Genomic DNA, 20,682 nt, shown 5'->3' on the forward strand with positions numbered 1-20,682 from the left:
TAGGTTAGCATCCTGCCGTCCCTCCTTGTTTGCTTTCTGGCTGTGTCTAGCTGGTCACTGTGATGTTCTTACAACAAGGTAACGCAACTCCACGTCCATTAGATTTCATCAAAACGTTTTCTTATCTTTTAGTGACAGCCTTCTTTAGGCAGCCAGATGGCTGAATTACCCACCCTAAGGTCATTTCATCCCACCTTTTTACTTCCTCATTCATCTCTTGCACTTCTTCAAGCTGCTCTGAATATGCTTTGACTTTGTTTTCCAGTGGCCCTACTTGAGCTAAAATGTTACTGGCATTTACTGCCCAAAATGGTATAGTAAAGGCATATTATGTCAATACTTCATTGAGTATCATTACCATCATGTTTTGAGCATTAAGACAAACAGGGTAAAAAAAAAAAATGGGTGCTTTGATTTCTTTCTCACAGGGCTGGAATTCAGGATGCAGGAGTGGGTTTCTTCAACAAACTCAATCAAGAGTAACCCGGATTGACAAAAGTCAGCTTACATTAACTTATGGAATTCTCTGCCACAAAATATGGTATTAGCTACTGGCTTAAGCTGCTTTTTTAAATGTATTTGATTCTTAGGGGAGATGCTATTTTCATTAGCTGTTTACATAAGCAGAAGTGCTATAGTTTTAAATTCTAAGGCAAACAATAGACCATCAAGTTGTGGCATGATCTGGAACAAGACTGACTTGTATCCACTGTATCTTTACAAAGGCCATCTGTATTCTTGTTCTTATTGGTTGATTGCTCTGACATCACAGCGGCTCAAGCAGGTATAAGAATTCCGCCTCCTTTAGGCTGTTAATGGGAATAGCCCTGACAAAACACATGAGATCTGGCTTGCCATTGGCCTAGCTGCTTTGGTACTTTTAGATCATGAGTTGGGATTGGCCAGGTGCTTCAGACAAGCATCCCCCTCCTATCGCCCTGCATTCCTCAGCTGAGAATGGTAAGGAAAAGAATTGGTTATTAGTCATCAAGCAAATTAAGCTGTCCAGTGGTTAAATGTGATGAACAACTGGGTCAACGAGGTATTTCCTTTTGCTTCATTTTCAGGCGAAGTAACAGTCCTTGTCCATAATCTTGATCCTCAGGTGAACGCTTTCAAACATCACACAGGAGCTGTACAATTATACAAGCCCCTTTTATTACCAGCAAAAGGACCTATTTGCGAATCATTGTGAGTTCTTCCAAGCAGCACTGTTTAGCAGCTAAATCAGCCAACTCCAAAAATTGGATCAGATGCCCCATCAGCTTTCCAGTCAGTGTTTCAGTTCAAGAGGGAAATCAGCCCTGGAACTTTCCAAGGGAAACAGAGTGTAGAACAACATTGTAGAACAGGGAAGCCTGGAAAAAAAAATCCACTCTCAAACAGCAAGCTTTTTCAGGAAAATTACTTCTAAACAGGATTACCCGGAAGTCACTTCACCAATAAATAGCAGCTGTGAATACCTACACTCTTACCAGCAAACTTTTTATCTGTCCCTAGAGAATAATACATTGCAGGCATAATATGAATTGGGCAGGTAGGTGGGGGGGAGTTAACTGGCCGTTATGTTTGTCCATGTGTGAGTGTGATAGAGAATTTTAGAGCCAAGTTTCTTCCAAATGTTTACAGGCTTTAGAAAATCTTGCTCAAGCAGGAAGAAAGGACTCTTTCCCGCAAAGGAGAAAGACTGGGGCTCATTTTTAACGGAGCAAGCTGATTCACAGCAATGGGTTAAACCATTGTTGTTTCTTGGGTCTACTCCTTTGCATCTATACCAGCCTCATGCATGCTCAGCAAACTTCCCAGCAGTAATAAATTTCAGGGATGCCAAGTCTCATCCAAGGTTCACCTTCCTGGATGGAAAGAATCAGCTTTGAGGAAGAGGTTCACCCAAGAATGGAGCAACCTGCACTCGTCAGCGTAATTCTGAAAGGACAGCGCAATCTGCCAGTTCATGTCAGACAAGAACAGCCTCCTTCCAGGAATCTACTGGGTCTGAAAGAAGAAGGCGGCAAGAGAGAGTGGTGGCCCTTTTGTGTTTGGACCCTGCCCATCACTAGGATCAGCCCATCCCATTTTTAAAGACCCATCTCCACGCTGTCCCTCAAATTCCCTGCCCTTAAGCTATGCAGGGTCACTGTGATAATGACTGAAATCATAAGGAATAATTTACTTTATCTCTTGCCTTAACGGTGTCCCCTTCTTCCAAGAAACTCTAAGCAGCACCCTGGTCTGTGCTCCTGATCCTAATTCATCCCCACCACTAACCAGTCAGGTCTACAGTATGGGTTAGAAGTCACCCATGGAGAACTCCAGCTGCTAGCAGAAGTCTTTTTATACCAGAGATGGGCATCCTTAGAGCAGACAGGGACTGTGATTCAGGTTCTCAACCTGCTGGAGGGCACAAGGTATCATTTCTGATGTTTCAAAGGTGAGAATGGGGACAAGAACCTACTCAGAGGCAAATCATACTTATTCCCACTGTTCAACACCGCCGTCTAAAAATAAGGCCAAAATCATGCAGTTGAAATTTGGCAAACCTGAGGGGGTTCCAATTGGATGCTGTTTGGTGAGAGGGGGGACATTGTTCCCCACATTACCCTTCCCTGTTTATACCTGGCTTCTTCTGGCAATATTTCATTTATTGCTTGGTTAGGTTTACACACCACCTTTCTGTCTGTACAACGTGCAGGCCACACTTACATCAAGGAAAATGACACTTAAAAGGGTGAAAAGAAAGGAATGACCATCAAGGCCAAATTAGAATCAAGATAATTAAGAGCTGTTTTGAAGTTAAAAGCTTGGCAAATGAGGGTTTTTTCCCCCATCTTTCTAATTCCTGGCAGAGTGGGAGACAAACATGACTCCTTTTAGGGAGCACATCTTTTCCTACATACTCAACCAGGAAGTGTCCAGCAATGATATGGCATCTTCAAAAGAGCCTCTTTTGCTAATCTGGACAAGTTAAAAGAGGGAGAAATAATTCCACCAATACAGCCTCCCGTGAGAAACTTGACGGTGCGTTTCCTTTGCATCTAAGGGCCATCGGCAGACCGAAGCTTAAAATAACAAGGAAATCATCACTGCTAGAGAGCCTCTGTGGCAACACCAGAAATACAGCCTTGGGAGGTTCTAAGATTTCCTGCTGAAATCCCTATCAGATTAGGCCTCTGTCACAGAAATAGACTCCAAGATAAAGAAAGCTTTCAGATTTCTAAGTAGCTCAGAAGGTGTGAAACAGGATGCTTCACCCGTTGTGCAGCGGTGCCAAATTTAGAGAAGATTGTATTTTTGTTTAGTTTGGGGTTAGGGTTTTTTTTTTGGTCATGTTAGTATTTGCTGTTGTTTCGTTAAGCTATTGTTCTTCAGTTACATAACAGCTAATTAAGGCCTTGCTTTCGCAGAGAACATGAACAGCAGTTTAACTTTCTGGAGATCATTCTTTTTCTGATTGGCGCATTGTGCTGATGTCGCATCGCAGCAGCTCTGCGTGGGTAGAGGAGCATCTCTCCTTAGGCTGCTGTTTCAGCGTCTCTAATGCCAAAGTAGCCTGGGGTAGGTGTCGAGGGGGCATTAACAAGCGACAAAATGGTGGGTTGCCACGTTACAACGCAAACTCAGGGACTTAGTCTGCCACTGATCCAGTTACAAGTCTGTAGCCTGAGAGCTGAAATTGGCTAACCTAGTGGATGGGTTCCTGCCCAGCATCTTTGTCTACTATCAGTTGAGGCCCTGCCCAAATTCATTTTGGTTCTGAAACAGTGCCCTTGTGAAGAAGCCGCCATGGAGAGCCACAGGCTGTGTTTGCTAGGCTAAAAAGCTTGGTAAACCAGAATGAATAGGTTGCCATTGACGGCCCTGTGGGTCATCTATCTGATCCAGCCACCATTCCACGTTTCTTAAAGCCAGCACTTACAACTGACAACAAATTTTGGGTACAAGTTGCAGAAACCCCAAATGGCAGTTTGTTTCAAGTTTGGATGATGTGGCAAGCCCCCCAGTTGACTCGAGCCACTTGCTAATTTGGCGTGAATGGTGGCATAGTGTTATCTTCATAGCTTTAAAATTGCCAGAAGTCTGGAGGCAGGCTAAATCCTCTGGACTTTGCTGTGCCATTGTTACTGTAGAACAAAGTCCATCCATCTTAGACACCAGAAAATACCTTTATCCTGCTTTTTCAGGAGGTATTGTGAGACTTGTGGAAAACTCAGCAGGTGAGAAAAAGAATCTGCCTGTTCAAGGCCTTTTGAGTTAATTATTAGTTGCATTGATCAAGGACAAACGGAAAACAAGCTTCTGCCACAATCCTCACCCTGAAAGGGGAGAATTAAGATCAGAGCCAGGCCATGGTCAAGGAACAGGCAGCCAACGTTATCTAGGATATGAAAAGCATGCGCCTCAACCCAAACATCTGAAAGTGCATCTTTGTAGAGGTTTAAGCAGCTTTTGATTTTAGTCCCAGGATGCAAAACGTGCAGGCTGCTGGCCCTCCGAGTGGGTGAGGTCAGAAAGATTAGCCCAAAATGCCACTAATATTATTATTACTGAAATAGACAGGTTTAGAAGCAGAATGCCTGAAGTCTTGCGTTTTGTAGGTAAGGTGTAAAACAAGATGGCTTCCTCTTTTGATCCAGAAATAGGGTGGACCCCCTTGAGTCGAGCTTGGCTCTGATGGCATCAGGAAATGGTTGACACTTTCTTGGCAGCATCATGGAAGTGGTTCCTCTTGTCCTCTTTCAGGATTTTTTTTTCCCAATTTCCCACTGCCACGCTCCAACGCTCATTCCCACCCTTCTTCGTCTGCTGCCTGAAATTCTCTTCTCACTCTGTTTAAAGGCACAGCCAAGCGTGGAGCATAATGCTTCTCACAACCAAGTGTCAGCTTGACTTCCAAGATGTCCATGGGGAAGCAGGTCAAAAACATCTAGATGGCAGCTGCAACTCCGCCAATGAAGGCCCATTCTGTTTCTACGTATGTTGCAGCGTGCTGTAAGAGGGTGGGGCTTCAACAGCATGATTGTAGCCCACGTCTTGCTTTTTTTCACGTACCCCACCCCCCAAATATCAACCGTATAAAGGTTGGTATTTTCTGGACTGCTACACCTGAAAATGGAGAATTGTATGTTTGCATGCTTCATACTACTAGGAAAATGCGCATGGCAGGATCACAAAGGAAGCAATTTGGGCAATCTTATCAGAGATTCCATCTTCTCATAGAAGCCAATCACATGCAAACAAGGCAAACAAAAGAATGCTTTTAAAGAACCTATTTTTATTATGTGTTTGATGTGTCTGTATTACTATATCTCCTGTAGTAATTTAATTCCCTCTTATCTGCCACTTTATCGGCTATCAGTTTTTATAGCTCTAACTTGGCAGAATAGCTTGTGTGGTTTTTTTTGTCATCCTCAGCTCTACTTAAGCTTGATGGAGAAAGAGATAACGTGGTCAAGTTTTTGATAAACAAATACATAAACCAATTGGACTGACCTCAATTGAGCACTTTAATTGTAGTGCAAACTTTGGGAATAACAGACACATAATCCTCTTCAGATTATTCCAGAAGAAAGGCCTATCGTGATCAATTGATGCATGGATCAATGCATGGAATTACAGCTAGGAATGCATGAAATTTCCACTGAAATCAGTGAGAAAGCTACTCATCTTTTGCATTAAGTTGCAATGAACCATTGCAACGTATTGCATCAATTTAGAAGAAACTTCTATGCCAGTTTACTCAGAGTCAAGGTCCATTATGCACAACAGGTCTTATTCCAAATGTATTCAGTGCATAGATTTGTGCTCCGTATTTGCAGCTGTTCATTCTCTTATCCTCAAGCTGGCACCTTTCAGAGGTTTTAGGACTACAGTTCCCAGAATTCCCATTCAGCTTGTTGTAGTTTCAAACTCTCTGCAGAAGCATCAGGGTGAGAAAGACTAATCTGTTCCTAGCTTTGTAACAAGAATACATCAACTTTAGCAGGTCCTTCTAGAACTCAGGTATTTTAGTTGCTGTAAGCTTACACATCATGGCTTCAATTTTGCCAGCCTGCCTGTCTGCCTGCCCACCCACCTTCCTTCTGGAGCTCAAGGCAGAATATGTAGAATTCCATCATGTTCTCCACAACATGTGAGGCAGTCTAGGATGGACAAGAGTGACTGTCTCAACATCACCCAGAGCATTTCCATGGCTGAGGGTTGACTTCAGTCTGGATCCTTGGGTACCACACCCACAAGTAGCAAACAAAAATGAAAACACCTTTTTTATTTTGCAGTTTACAAAGCATAATTCTTTTCTTGCTATAGCCAACTTTACCTGATGGTCCTTTCTTCTTCAAATTTTTGACAGCAGGAACAAAATGCCAGGGCAAACTCACTTTGCTTTTAGTGGGAGTGGGGAGGATAAAGCAAATCCAACAGGCCCTGCCAGGAACTATTAATGAGTTGGCTCAGAGATACTGTAAGATTAAGACAGGTTTGTGCTACTTCTGTGGACTTTGAGCCAAACAGGGCTTTGCTTGGCATATCTGCACTTTTAGGGAAGTAACATATTTTAGCCCGACTTGAGGGCTTTAAGGCATAAAAATGGAACCTTAAGCCTATTCAGTATTAATTTTATGTATCCGAGTGTTTTATGGACTGGCCATTCACTGCAGTAAAAATGTTGTTCTATATCTTAAGTCTCTGCCTGGCATAAGGCATCTATCTTTTTGTCTCCTAAACCTCACTTTCTCTCCCCAAGGCACAATTTTATTTTTTTTAAAAGGGCCACATGTACGATTTATAGCCAGGGTTAGTTTTGCACCCCTGAACTAAGAGGAGGCAGACAGCAAAAGTTCCAGATTTGGGGCTGAAGGAGGCTGGGATGAATATTAAAAGTAAGTCTTTAGTTGTAATACAGTTCCAGGATTCATCCAGCTGACTAAGCAAGTCATAATGTGGTTGCTTTGTTGTTACATAATGTGAGATTGCAGCTTATGGTTGAAATCAATTTTTCTCAACCTTGGGAACTTTAAGATGTGAGGACTTCAACTCCTAGGAGTTGAAGTCCACACATCTTAAAGTTCTCAAGGTTGAGAAACACTGGTTTAGACATTTCTACACATTCATCTTATTTATTTATTTATTTATTTATTAATTATCCCGCCTTTATAACTCAAGGTGGCGAACATAGCTAATGCTCCTTCCTCCTCCTATTTTCCCCACAACAGCAACCCTGCGAGGCGGGTTGGGCTGAGAGAGAGGGACTGGCCCAAGGTCACCCAGCTGGCTTTCATGCCTCAGGCGGGACTAGAACTCACAGACTCCTAATTTCTAGCCCAGCATCTTAACCACTAGACTCTAATTGTGGTCTATTCCCTAAACCATGTTTAAACAAGCCATCAGTTGAGGTGCTGTGTGAATGCAACTGCTGTCTTCCTTGTGAATTGTGGGAGGAGGAAATGGCTGTGCAACAGTGAAATCTTGGATTTCCATATTTTAATAACCTTATTGTATCATAAAAGGTATTCAGAGGATTTAATGTATGAAATATTTAGGTTGCCCTTTCGAAGGACCATTGGACTTTAGGGAAAATTTACTAAGGGGAAGAGCTGTTCAACTGGATGGCCATCTGTGGGAATGTGGTTGTCCTGCATGATCTCCAAGGTCCCTTCTGTCATGCGCTGCCTACCTCTGAATAACGTTCAGACACTGGGTTGCAAAGCAGGCTCTGGTTTTTTTCAGGATAGGTACAACGTTGTTAGAAAAAGCTGAGAGTGACAGGAGCGCGCCGGTGCGGGGTTTAAATACCCCGCGCCGGTCAGCGCCCCCTCGCTCTCGGTCACGTCACCCCCCTTTGTCCCATGCGTTGCCCTGCCATTGGTTGAGGGTTTCTAGGATCGCCCATCCTCAGGTTTTCATTCTTCTGCTGATTGCTTTCAGCTGGGCGATCCCCGTGGTATTGCTGCTGATGGCTTGGGTGGCTCCGTGATCCGTTTATCTATTGTTTGTTAGCCGTTAGTCGTTGTGGGTTGATGGCTACTTAACTTGTACCCCTTCACCTATTTCCTTGTCATTGTCATGAGTGCCATTGCGCTGATTACTTTAGCTCAACGGCACTCATGACATACTGCCCCCTTTCCGAATAGTGTTCTCCCCCGGGTTTCTGGGTTTCCCCCATGGAGCTGTCAAAACGCCATTTTTTTTTTTTTTTTTTTTTTTTTTTTTTTTCAAAGTTCCCGCCGGAGTAGTTGTCGCCCCTCCCTTTGCTCCTCCCTCTACCACGTGCCTTCCCAGGGTGTGTCCATGGTGCGCATGCTCGGGTTCTGACCTGGCGTGCGCATGCTCCAACCACACCCTGTTTGTTTGGCTCAGTTCGGCGAGGCGAGAGGCGTGGCTGGTCGGGTGCTGCTCAGCTCCAGGTAGGGCCCTTTTTTGCTTATTTGGAGTGCGTCGCCTTTGTTGTGTCTCCTGGGCGTTGCCCCCAGGTTGCCCTGTTGACTTGCTTGCCACTCCCCCGCGGCCAGGGGGCGGGGGGAGGGTGCTGGCGATCGTTTGTCACCACCCCGTGGGCCCGGGGCGGGGGGAGTGAGTCCCGGGGGGGGGAAGGTCCACCCAAGTCGCGGGCTTGGGGGGGGCCCCTTCCCTTGGGGCACGGGAGGCGGGGGGAGGCCTGCGGGGGGGGGGGTTGGTTTTGCTGACCTTGATTGCGGTTTGTCGGGGTATGCCCGGTGGAATGCTCTGGTCAGGTCAGGCGCTTTAACGTTGTGCGCCGCCACCCATTCCGGGTGGGGGAAGTGTTTCCACCTGACCAGATAGTGTAGGGTTCCTCGTTGCTTGCGTGAGTCGAGGATGTCCCTTATCTCGAAGTGGTGTTGCCCGTCGATCATAAGCGGTGCGGGCTGAGGCGTGCTTGGGTGCCATCGGGAGGTGGTTGCCGGTTTTAGGAGGCTGGTGTGGAACACCGGGTGGAGCCTCCGGAGGTTGTGTGGCAGGTCCAGGCGTATTGCTACCGGGTTCACTATTTGCGTGACTCGGAACGGCCCGATGTACTTAGGCCCCAGTTTTTTCGAGGGTTGGGTTGACTTTAGGAACTTGGTGGAGAGATAGGCCATGTCCCCCGCCTGGAACGTCGGTTGTTGGCGCCGGTGCTTGTCGGCCTGCTCTTTGTAAGCAGCCTGTGCCTCCTTCAGCGCCGCCGTGATTACTGGCCATGCTTCCGCGATCTTCCGTCCCCAGTCGCTGGCGTCCACCTGGGGTTCCGGGGGTTGAGGTAGCTCCGGTATGGGGACGAAGTCGCGCCCCGAGACTACTTCGAACGGGGTTTTTCCCGTGCTCGTGTGGACGGCGTTGTTGTATGCGACTTCGGCGAACGGGAGCAGTTCAGCCCAGTCGTCCTGGTGGTAGTTCGTATAGGATCGTATAAATTGCTCTAAGGTGGCATTAAGAACCTCAGTGGCTCCGTCCGTCTGCGGATGCCAAGCCGTAGACAGGGCCTGTTGGGTCCCCGTCAGCTTCAAGAAGGCCCGCCAGAATTTGGAGGTGAACTGTGTGCCCCTGTCGGTCACCACACGTGCGGGACATCCGTGTAGCCTGTACACGTGGATGAGGAAGAGTTTGGCTAGTTGTTGTGAGGATGGGACTGACGTGCAGGGGATGAAGTGGGCCTGCTTTGAGAAGTAGTCCTTCACCACCCAAATGGCCGTTTTCTTCTGGCTGGGTGGGAGGTCCACTATAAAATCCATAGAGATTTCCTCCCATGGGCGGGAGGGTTCTGCCACCCGTTGCAATAGCCCCGCGGGTTTGCCTGGTGCCCGTTTGGCCCGAGCGCACGTTGGGCAGGACGCCACGTAGGTTTTTACGTCTCGCCTGAGCGCGGGCCACCAGAATTGCCGCCGTGTTAGGTGTAGGGTCTTGAGGAACCCAAAGTGTCCCGCTTGCTTGGCGTCGTGTGACCTATGCAAGATCGCCTGGCGTTGCGAGTCCGGGACGTAGATTCTGCCTTCCCCCCATGCTAGGTCTTGCGCCATCGTTACCTTGTCGGGGTTTGCCAGGAACCAGGGGTCGGTTTTGAGGGCGGCGGCGAGGTCCGTGCGCATTCCCCCTGGTAGTTGCGGTTGCCTTCTTTCCGTCGCCGGTTGTCCCGCCGTCGGCTGCGCCGTAGCGTCGAGCTGCCTCCGTGCGCCGCTTCGGGTGGTCACGGCCATCCCCAGTTGCGAGGCGGATAGGACCGTCCCAATGGTGTCTGGGGCGGGCTCTTCGTCTTGGGGCAGCCGGGAGAGGGCGTCGGCCAGGAAGTTCTTCTTGCCCGGCATGAACTTCAACTGGAAATCAAAGCGGCTGAAGAATTGTGCCCATCGGACCTGTTTTGGGCTAAGGCGTCTAGGCGTTCGTAGGGCCTCGAGGTTCCGGTGGTCCGTCCAGACCTCGAATGGTTGGGTGGCTCCCTCGAGTAGGTGACGCCATGTTTCTAGTGCCGATTTCACCGCAAAGGCTTCTTTCTCCCAGACGTGCCATCGCCTCTCTGTCTCGGAGAACTTCCTTGACAGGTAGGCGCATGGTTTCAGGAGCCCCGTGGAGTCTTTTTGTAGGAGGATGGCTCCCAGGGAGAAGTCTGAGGCGTCGGCTTGGACCACGAACGGCCGTTCTGGGTCCGGGTGCGCGAGGATTGGCTCCGTCGTGAACAGCGCTTTCAGCTTGTCGAATGCGGTCTGGCACGCGGGAGTCCAATTCAGCACTGTGCCTGGGTTCTTGGCGCGTCTGGTGTCCCCCACCCCTTTGGTTTTGAGGAGGTCCGTTAAGGGTAGGGCTATCTCAGCGAACCCCCGGGCGAAGGACCTGTAGAAATTCGCGAATCCCAGGAAGCTCTGTAGTTGCCGTCTGTTGCGGGGCCGCTCCCAGTTTAGTACCGCTTCGACTTTTGCGGGGTCCATCTCGATGCCGTCCCCGGAGATTCGATACCCCAAATAGTCTAGGCGGTCTTTGTGAAACTCGCACTTTGTGGGCTTTGCATAGAGCTGCGCCCTTCTGAGCTTGTCGAGGACTTGCCTGACTAAGGTTACGTGTTCCTCGTATGTTTTTGTGTAAATAAGGACGTCGTCGATGTAGACCAGGACCCCTTTAAACAGATGTTCATGCAGTACCTCATTGATGAGCTGCATGAACACCCCAGGGGCCCCCGCGAGTCCGAAGGGCAGTACCTTGTACTGGAAAGCGCCTAGGGGGCAGTTGAACGCCGTCTTCCATTCGTCCCCCTCCCTGATTCGGATGCGATAGTACGCCTCGCGCAGGTCCAATTTGGAAAAGACTTTGCCCGTGGACAGGTGGGCGAGCATGTCCTTCACCAGGGGTAAGGGGTATTTGTTGGACAGGGAAGCCGCGTTTAGGCCCCGGTAGTCGGTACAGAGCCGTAGGGTCCCGTCTTTCTTCTCCCGGAATAGGACGGGGGCTCCGACCGGTGAGCATGCTGGCTCTATAAATCCCCTGTCTAGGTTTTTATCGATGAACTCCCGGAGGGTTGCCATCTCCTTCGGGGTCATCGAATAGATCTTTGGTCTAGGTAGGGGGACGTCGGGCAGTAGGTCGATTCGGCAATCCGTCTTGCGGTGGGGGGGTAGTTGGTCTGCCTCTGCTTCTCCGAAGACCTCGGAGAAGTCGGCGTATTGTTCCGGTAGGTCTGCAGTGGTAGCGGCGTTGTCTTGTGTGGTCGCCTCCGCTCGTCCTACCGTGGGGTTGCTTTTGCCAGCTGGTACTGGTGCTCGATACTCGCCGTCGCCGAATGTGAAGGTGCGGGTCGCCCAGTTGATCCGCGGGTTGTTTTTCGCGAGCCATGGCATCCCCAGGACTGCAATGGGCCGTCCGATGGGCGTGACTACGAACGATGTGCGCTCGGTGTGAGTGCCCATTTGCAGGGTGACCGGCTCGGTTTGTAGCGTGGCTGGTTTCCCCCCCGCTGTGGAGCCGTCCAGCTGGTGGAATGCCAGCGGCGTGGGGAGGGGGAAGCAGCGGAGTTCGAGTTTGGCGACTAGGTCGGGGTGGATAAGGTTTTTTGAGCACCCCGAGTCCACTAGTGCCGCGGCCGTGGTGGCTCCGTTGCCGGCAGAGAGTTGAATTGCTGCCAATATTACGGAGCTTTTGTCGTTTCGTTGAGGTGGTTCGCGTTGCTGTCCCGCCGCCTGCCTCGCCACGCGTTTCAGGGCAAGCGGGGAGCATTTCCCGCCGGCTGGTCGGGGTCGGTATTGTCCTCTTCTCCCCAGTAAGCGTCCCAGCCCTCTTCCGGTGTCGCTGTGGCCACGGTCATTCGGCGGTGAGGGGGCGGCCCCGGGTTGGGTGGTTTGGGGCTAATTTTCGGGGCGGGCTTGGGCGCGCTGGTCGGCGGTCGGTTGGCGAAGCAGTCCGCCGTCTTGTGCCCTAATTTGCCACACCTCCCGCAGGGCTCCCGGTTGAACTTCTTTTTAGGGTATATGGGGCCGGCCATCCCCCCGTGTGGTGCGGGTACCTTTTTCCCGACGTAGTTTGTGTCTTCCGTGGTTGTCATAAGGAAGGTGCGGTGCGCGTGTTCGGCTTTCCCCGCGAGGTGGATCCACCCGTGTAACGTTTCTGGGTCGTCGCGGTAGAGGGCCCATTGGAGAACGTCGCGGTTGAGCCCCTTTTTGAAGATTTCCAGCAGGGTGGTCTCAGACCAGTCGCAGACCTTTCCCGCGAGGGCTTTGAACTCCAGGGCGTAGTCAGGGACCGTGCGTGCGCCCTGTTTAAGTCTCTGGAGTGCGCTTTTCGCCCGTACTTTGGCTAGGGGGTCTTCGAAATAGTTTTTCATCTCGTTGATGAAAGCAGTGAAGGTGGCGAGGGCGGGGGAGCTGGACTCGTACAGTTGGACGTACCAGTCCGCCGCCCTGTCTTGGAGTTTGATTGCCACGGCGCCGATCTTGTCGGCCTCGGAGTCATAGGAGTGTCCGTGCCTCCCCATGAACTCCCTAGCGTTGGTGACGAAAAACGAGAGTTTTGAGGGGGTCCCATCGAAGAAGATGGGGAAGTCCTTTGGGGCCCGGGCGTTTTGCGCGGCCCCGCCTCTCGCTTCCCGGGATGTGGTGTCGGCCGCCTGTGCCGTCTGCTGGCTTTCCGCTGGCTCGTGTGGGTTCGGTGCTTCGCTCGGGGTGTGGGCTTGTGCGGGGACGTCATTGGGTGGCGCGGGGGGCATAAGCGCCTGGAGCATGGTCCGGAGTTCCGTCAGCTGAGCCCGCATGGCCGCGAGTTCAGCTCGTGCCTCCTCGTCCACAGCCCGCACCGCCGCTGGGGCCGGTTCCGTTGGCGCGTCCTCGGGGGGGGGGGTTCATCGTCCCTCCGCCGCGGGTCCGCTTCCTCCTCCGTCTGATGGGTGTCTCCGTCGTCCTCCTCCGTGTCGAGCACCGTGGGGCTGTCGCTCCACGCCCGTTGCTGGGGTGCGATGTGGGGCGCGGGGTCCTCCGCTGGTTTCGGAAGTCGTGCTGCTCCCTCCCGCGGTCGGGTTGCCTCCGTCGCCATCTCCCCTTGGGGTTGGAGCTGAGGCTCGGGTCGGGTGGGGCGGGCGTCCATGGCTCCGGGAGTCCGCGGTGCCTCTGGCCTCGGTCGGTCCTCCTCTGTCTCTTGCCGCGCGGCTCGCCCTCCTTGCCCGCGCCGTTCCGGCCTCATCTTGCTGGTCTTCTCGCCGTCTACTCCTCCCGCGGCTCGTTGTCGTCCGGTGGGGCTCGGCGAGGCTGAGTTTATGACTCTCAGCTTTATGTCATGCGCTGCCTACCTCTGAATAACGTTCAGACACTGGGTTGCAAAGCAGGCTCTGGTTTTTTTCAGGATAGGTACAACGTTGTTAGAAAAAGCTGAGAGTGACAGGAGCGCGCCGGTGCGGGGTTTAAATACCCCGCGCCGGTCAGCGCCCCCTCGCTCTCGGTCACGTCACCCCCCTTTGTCCCATGCGTTGCCCTGCCATTGGTTGAGGGTTTCTAGGATCGCCCATCCTCAGGTTTTCATTCTTCTGCTGATTGCTTTCAGCTGGGCGATCCCCGTGGTATTGCTGCTGATGGCTTGGGTGGCTCCGTGATCCGTTTATCTATTGTTTGTTAGCCGTTAGTCGTTGTGGGTTGATGGCTACTTAACTTGTACCCCTTCACCTATTTCCTTGTCATTGTCATGAGTGCCATTGCGCTGATTACTTTAGCTCAACGGCACTCATGACACCTTCCAATCTATGATTCTTAAAATACTCACCAAGATCTTTCTTCTTCTGCAACAGAATGGCAGGAAATTCAGAGCTTGCAAAAAGAAAGCCTTTCCTCATACAACATGGTCTGCTTTTTATGAGTCCAAGCATGTTATGGTAAGCCAGTCATGGGCTTCTGTGGATGGAGAAACAAGGAGGGGCAATGATGAAACATATGTGACGAAATCATCCTGCTAACCACAACTTCCATAGTTTGTTTATTAATGCTTTACACTGCCTACTCCCAGCAATTCTGGGCGGTCAGACATTAGAACACAAGCATGTAACAGTGCTTGCGGGATGTCACCATGCATCAGTGCTATTTCAGCCTCCCTGTGGTTTCCTGGGGATACCACTGACCACAGTACCCAGTTTATAATTTAGCGCCTTCAGTGAACGTGCCAGCTCCTTTCTAATGCTCTAGTACAATTCACCCCTAAGGCTACAACAGAGACAGATTTGTGATGGACAGCTGGCTAACCATCTCCCCAAAGGGCCTGTGGCTGGCAGAGAAGGTCTGTTGTCCTACTGCGCTGATTGTGATCTTCCTGGTAGTTTGCTATTCTTGAGAACAAGTTCTTTTTTTTGGCCCACCCACCAAACCCTTCTTAGACTGCCAAATGCACAAGTCTGTAGAGTCTGCAAGTGACCCTAACTTCAAATCTGCAATAATCATAATCATAATCATAATCCGGCAATATTTAAGAGGAATAAGCTTGGCTTCAGTTTGGAACCGCTGTCCTAGTCTCTATGTTATGACAGATATCGTAGGAGAGACACGTTAGTCTAGGGCAGTGTTTCCCAACCTTAGCAACTTTAAGATGTGTGGACTTCAACTCCCAGAATTCCCCAGCCAGCATGAATTCTGGGAGTTGAAGTCCACATATCTTAAAGTCGCCAAGGTTGAGAAACACTGCCCTAGGGGACCAAAAATCACAAGTTAGGGAGCACCTTTTCCGACTCACACATTTTATCCAAAGATAGAGCTTTGGGGAGCTCCAGCTCACCTCATCAGACACTGAATAAAATGTGTAAGTCAGAAAAAGTGCTCTCAGCTCCTTCTGGTGTAATGACAGAGACATTCCAGCCTCCCAGTTGAGGAACGGAGGTAGGGGGTTGGCACACCAAACGAGGAATGTCAGCCAGCTTGGTACAATTGTGTTTTCTTTGCTCTTTTGTTCCTACAGACAACAGATGGGGAGATTTCCACTTGGCAGCTTATTAATTACTAGTCTCAGATAAACATCATACAAAAACGTCTCTATCCATGCGGACAGGTTACCATCAACGGTGGGCTGCTCACCAGCTTGCTTCCTTCCTTGTCATGCAGCTACTGGCAAAACAGCAGCCTGTTTTTTTCCACCAGCTGAGCAACCCTTTTTTTGTCTTTTTCCCTGCAAATTCTCTGCAGACTGTTTTGCACACCCTGTCATCCACCCTGTTCCCCTTGTGTGTAGGGATGCACGGGGCCCTCTCCTTTCCTGTTTTCAAGTCTTACTTTGCGCTGCTGGTTGATTTGAACTTTTTTCTTTGTTTTGGTTCTTCTTCAGAACGAGGCCATCAGCAGTTCCCTTCTCCTGGTTTGTCCACCCACTTCCCTGGGTTCTCTTTCCAGCATCACTGAAGCACAGTTCCTCTTCTGAATGTCACAAATGTCTCTACTACCCTGGACGTGTTGGGAATATGGCTGTGGCATCTGTCACTGAGTTGGCTGGTCTCTGCCAGCAAAACTAGCAAGGTTGAGAATCCCTCTCATCCTAGGTCCCAACCCAGCCACAACAGTGGGCTCTGGACAGTTCAGAGCAGTCTCCATGGGATACCTGCTCTGGTTTCCATTCAATCTCCACACAAGCTGGGAAGAAGGAACCTTGGCTGAACCCTGTTTGGAATCAACAAACCTTGGCCAACCAAACCCTTCTGGAAAACTCCAACCGCAGGTCATGGAGACATAACTACACTGCATTAACTTTAGGGCATTTTTCTGAGCAAAGCTAAGATTTCAGGTGTGTAAGGAGGACCTGAGAAGAGCCAAAACAGGAAGCTTAAGTTCAGAACTGTCCCTGATAAAGATGGATTCCAGGGCTGAAGCCTAGAGTTCTCTGCCCTGAGGATACTAACTGATGCGGCAGGTTCTACCAGATTCTCACATCATGCTAAGCCTTGGTGTGCTATTAATGATTAATAGAATAAACCACAACACACCAAAGCCACAAATCATGACTACCACAGTGAAACAAGTTAGGACAAGTTCAGGCAAACTACATTTTGGTTTAATGAAATACATAAACCTTCAAATCAGATTACAGTACTGGGTCCTCAAGACCAGTATGATCAGCTTTGATTGAGTCTGCACAATACATTAAACTATAATGTGGTTTCCTTGTTTGCAGCTACTGTGGTTTGTAAACCACAATTTATGGCTTTGTGCATTATGTATACTCATCCAGTATACATGGATGGCACAGTCAACAAGTATTTTAAAAGCCATTGTTTTCTGCAATGTATAAAAATACAAGACAATGTCCATTCACAGAACAAGTTTCCATATATTCTGTGCATGGATTCAGTATCTTTCACAAACAAATACAATACTAACTAGACCATCCTAACTCATTGTTTCATCTCTTTGGGGGGGAAATGTAGGTGTTCAGTGACAATTTAAGAAGCCACCTCTTTAAAAAAAATTGAGTGACTTCCCAGAACCAATCTAATCTGGTCACTTAAAGTCCTAACAGCTGTGACTGCACAATACGTTGAACTTGCTTGGCTAGTTTTAACTATGTGTATTTGTGAATCCAACCCACTGGATCAGTGTAAATGAGTTAATTCAGTAAGTAGGCTAAATGTGTTTTATGAATAAAACCTTTGGTTTGTTGATCACCCAAGAGTGAAAGCACATTCCACACTTTTGTAAGTTGGTTCCTGCATCCATGCTCAAAGAAAGAACCCATCTCAGGTTGATCAGTAAAGAAGAAAAAAGCAGGAGTAAACATACTCAGACTAGCCTCCAGGGGAGTTGTGCTACTCTACCTACGTCTGTCTTTGGCCTCTTTCTCCCCGTCATTTGCGTTAGCCTAGGGACATGAAAACCATTTTGACCTGAGCTTTCCTTTCTTGTTCTAATTCCCTTTACTTCCTTGTAGTCTTCTGTGTCTCCAGGAAAAGTTCTCCTGTCCACATCTATAATTTCAACTGTTTCTTATTTGCTGGAAATTTTTCAGTTCTCCTAAAAAAACGTAACTGCTTCACTGAAGCCACTGCAACTCCATCAGATGCAATCTGCTATTACTGTTATCGGTATCTACTCCTGTTTTAAGTACAGCTAGTACTGATAACTACTGTAGCTGCTACCGTCCTCTTCAGGACTGTCATACTACACACTGCTATTGTTATTATTAGTTGCTACTACCAGTAGTAGCCAATAGCCATCTAAAAATAAAATGAACTTGAAACTGCTAGTAGCTGCTACCTACTTTGGTAATAGGTGCTATATTTTTGTAATAACTACAGCTTTACTCAACCTTCTTTGAACTTACCTGCAGGAGCTCCTCCTGCTCTTGCTACTATAGGCACTATGTCTATAGAGTTACACTATGTAGATCATCTGCCTGCCAGGAATTGAGATTTCTGCAGGGTTTGGGGGGGAGGGCGGACAGCCTATAGAGGAAGAACAAAATTAACAGGTGTGCGTGTGCCCTCTCCCATCCTCTCCCTCCCCTAACAAGTGGTCCATTGTGTTGCCTGAACCAGCTTAGCCAGAACTGTCCTAAACCACCTATCTCATCCTACAGGGAAAAAAGGCAGGATAACATGGGTGGAGGGTGAGATTTGGGTGGTTGGTATCATGTGGGGGAGTTTGCATCCTTGCTCAGGCCTAGAAAACATGGAGAGTTACAACTCTGCCTCTGGTTGGGTCCACCAGCTTATGGGTCAGGGTTTCAATTCCTTCTTTCAGTCTGCTGGGAGGGACTAGAGCCAAGAGGACCAACTACAGTTGGGTCAAGAGCCAGTTTTGGCCTTGATGCCTGATGGGCTTACATCCCCAAAGTGGGGAGGACTGGGTCAAAACATGGGTGGACCCCATTTGAATACGTTAAAATAGAAGGAATTCAAAAGAATTAAAACAATGGCATAACCATTAGTCACTCAAGCCATCCTCATACCTGCTCCTGGATAATAGTTTCTCCGTGATTGGGCCACATCATTCTTCTACGAGGCTACCAACAGCCCTTTGCAGATTGAGAGCTCCCTTCCCCAAAAGCTTATAGGCTGACGTTGGACAAGGCAGAGACCAATCCAAGGAGGGCACTAGAGACAGGAGGAGCAAAATGCACTCCCTTTCCTAGGCATACTAGGACTTGGCTATAGGAGATCACAGGGTTTTAAAGAGTCTTGTCAAAACCCTATAGTTCCTCACTGTTTCCACCGAGGAATTTGAAGTGAGAGATGTCTGGCCAGAACAGGGTACATCAGACCTCTCTAAGCACTGGGCCTTTAGGCAATCTAAGAACATCTGATAGTTACTCTCAAAAATAGCTGCCACAGTTGGCCAATCACAAAATACCTCTTTCCTTGAAGCCAAACCAATAGGGAGTCCTAGTCTTCCCAGCTGCTCTCTAGCACCTTGGCAAACTTTTTCCTCCCCACCTCCCACCCAGGGCAAGTAGGCAAGCTTCCAAACAAAGCTCCGGGCTATGCAAATGCACGTACCCACCATTTGTATTATGGAATAAAGCTTAGGTAACGTACGCAGGGCCTGAAAAATCCTTGGAAAGTCAGAGTGCTGAGAAGGGGCTTCAAGTCTAGACCAATTCCAGAGCAGTTTGTGGGCTGGAACAGCCAGGACCGACCATTTTACCCACCATAAAGATTATACTTGGGAATTAGTGTTCTTTGCCCCCTATTAACTTCTCTGTTTACTTTCAATTTAAAAAGAAAAGCCAACACCTTGGGCAGGCCTTTTTTAAAAAGAAAACGAAGTGAAGATAGCCATTGGGCAGATGAGTTGAGCCCCCATAGGTGGTCTTGCCACAGCTGGGACGGTTTTCAACACTTCAGTCTCTGCCCTTTCCAATTCAAGTCCAAGGGTGAAAAGGAACAGAGTGAAGCAATTCATGGCCATCCAGGACACATGGAAGATTCTTGGCAGCTGGGACAGCTTAACCAGCAGGATCAGATGAAAGCGTCACACACCGGGCTGCAATCCACTGCTCCCACGCAGCTTAGAACTGGGACCTGCTGGTGCCTATCAACTCCCATGCAAGGCAGGCTGTGGGGCGTTCCATCCATCAATCAGGCCCTGGGCAAGGAGACGCAACACATTCCTGAACAGGTGCCCCAAGTCAGAGCCTGCAGGAACAGACTGAGGGCATAGTCCAAAAGCACTTAATGGTTGCTAGGCTGCAGTCAGGCACCTGGAACTGGAAACTATCTGGAACCCTCTATAACTGGGTTTAGTGATCATGCTCAGCCCTATGTCAGCCATGGTTTATTGAATATACACAACCCTTAAATCATGGCTTGTGAACTACCAGGGCCAGGTTTCCATATGCCAAGCTAAAGCTAAACCCCATTATGAATCAGGAAGATGTATGAACCATCAATCTGCATCCTCTATCTGGAATATAAACCAAACTCTCATCTGGGTTACAGATGGGAAAAACTCCTTCTAGTTATATTGGATGGGTTCACAGCTGACTTCAAGCTATGGTTCATGGAATGAAGTACAGTGGTTGGGTCTAGAGACTACATGAAATCATACATGTTTGACAAAACTGCTTAAGTTCACATGAGATCAAACCAAGCCCCCTGCATTATGGCTTATTGTGTTACTTGAATCCAATTCATGGCAGCAAACTAATGTAACTATCCTCCTTTAAATGAAGCTTTGGTTCCTCCAACACCCTATTCTATATTATGGTTTACTTTGGCTTGGCATGTTGTGCTGGCAACCAATCACAATTAAGCAATGATCGCTTAGAATAAGTCAACTCAAGCGAATCCTAAATGGTGGCTAGATGGTACATATCTGAACCTTATATTTATCTCAAGGCTAAACATCTTGCTAGTCCTCTGATCCAAAGCCCAGGTAACACATTCATCCTCATTTTATGGGTGAATATAAATTAGCTTTATTACCCTTATGTTTTATATTTGATGGTTTTGTATTACATTTCTGTAAACCGCTGGAAGTCCTCAGGGAGTCAGTGGTGTAGAAATGACACAAATCAATCATCTCTTCCAGAGCAGCCACCTCACCACAATACAGGGACCAATTTATTAATTAAATATGCACAGCAACCCAAATAATTTATAAAGGAAGGAAGGGAAAAAAATAGCCAGAAAGCCTCAGAGGAATGTGCAGGCTTACCAAAAAAAAACAAAAAACCAAGTTCTTGCAAGTTCTTAAAAAAAAAAGTTTAGACATAAGGCAGAACCTGGAAATTCCAAGAGGCAGCAGTTGCGGGAAT

This window comes from Candoia aspera, chromosome 4 (assembly GCF_035149785.1).
Source record: "Candoia aspera isolate rCanAsp1 chromosome 4, rCanAsp1.hap2, whole genome shotgun sequence".
Taxonomy (NCBI): Eukaryota; Metazoa; Chordata; class Lepidosauria; order Squamata; family Boidae; genus Candoia; species Candoia aspera.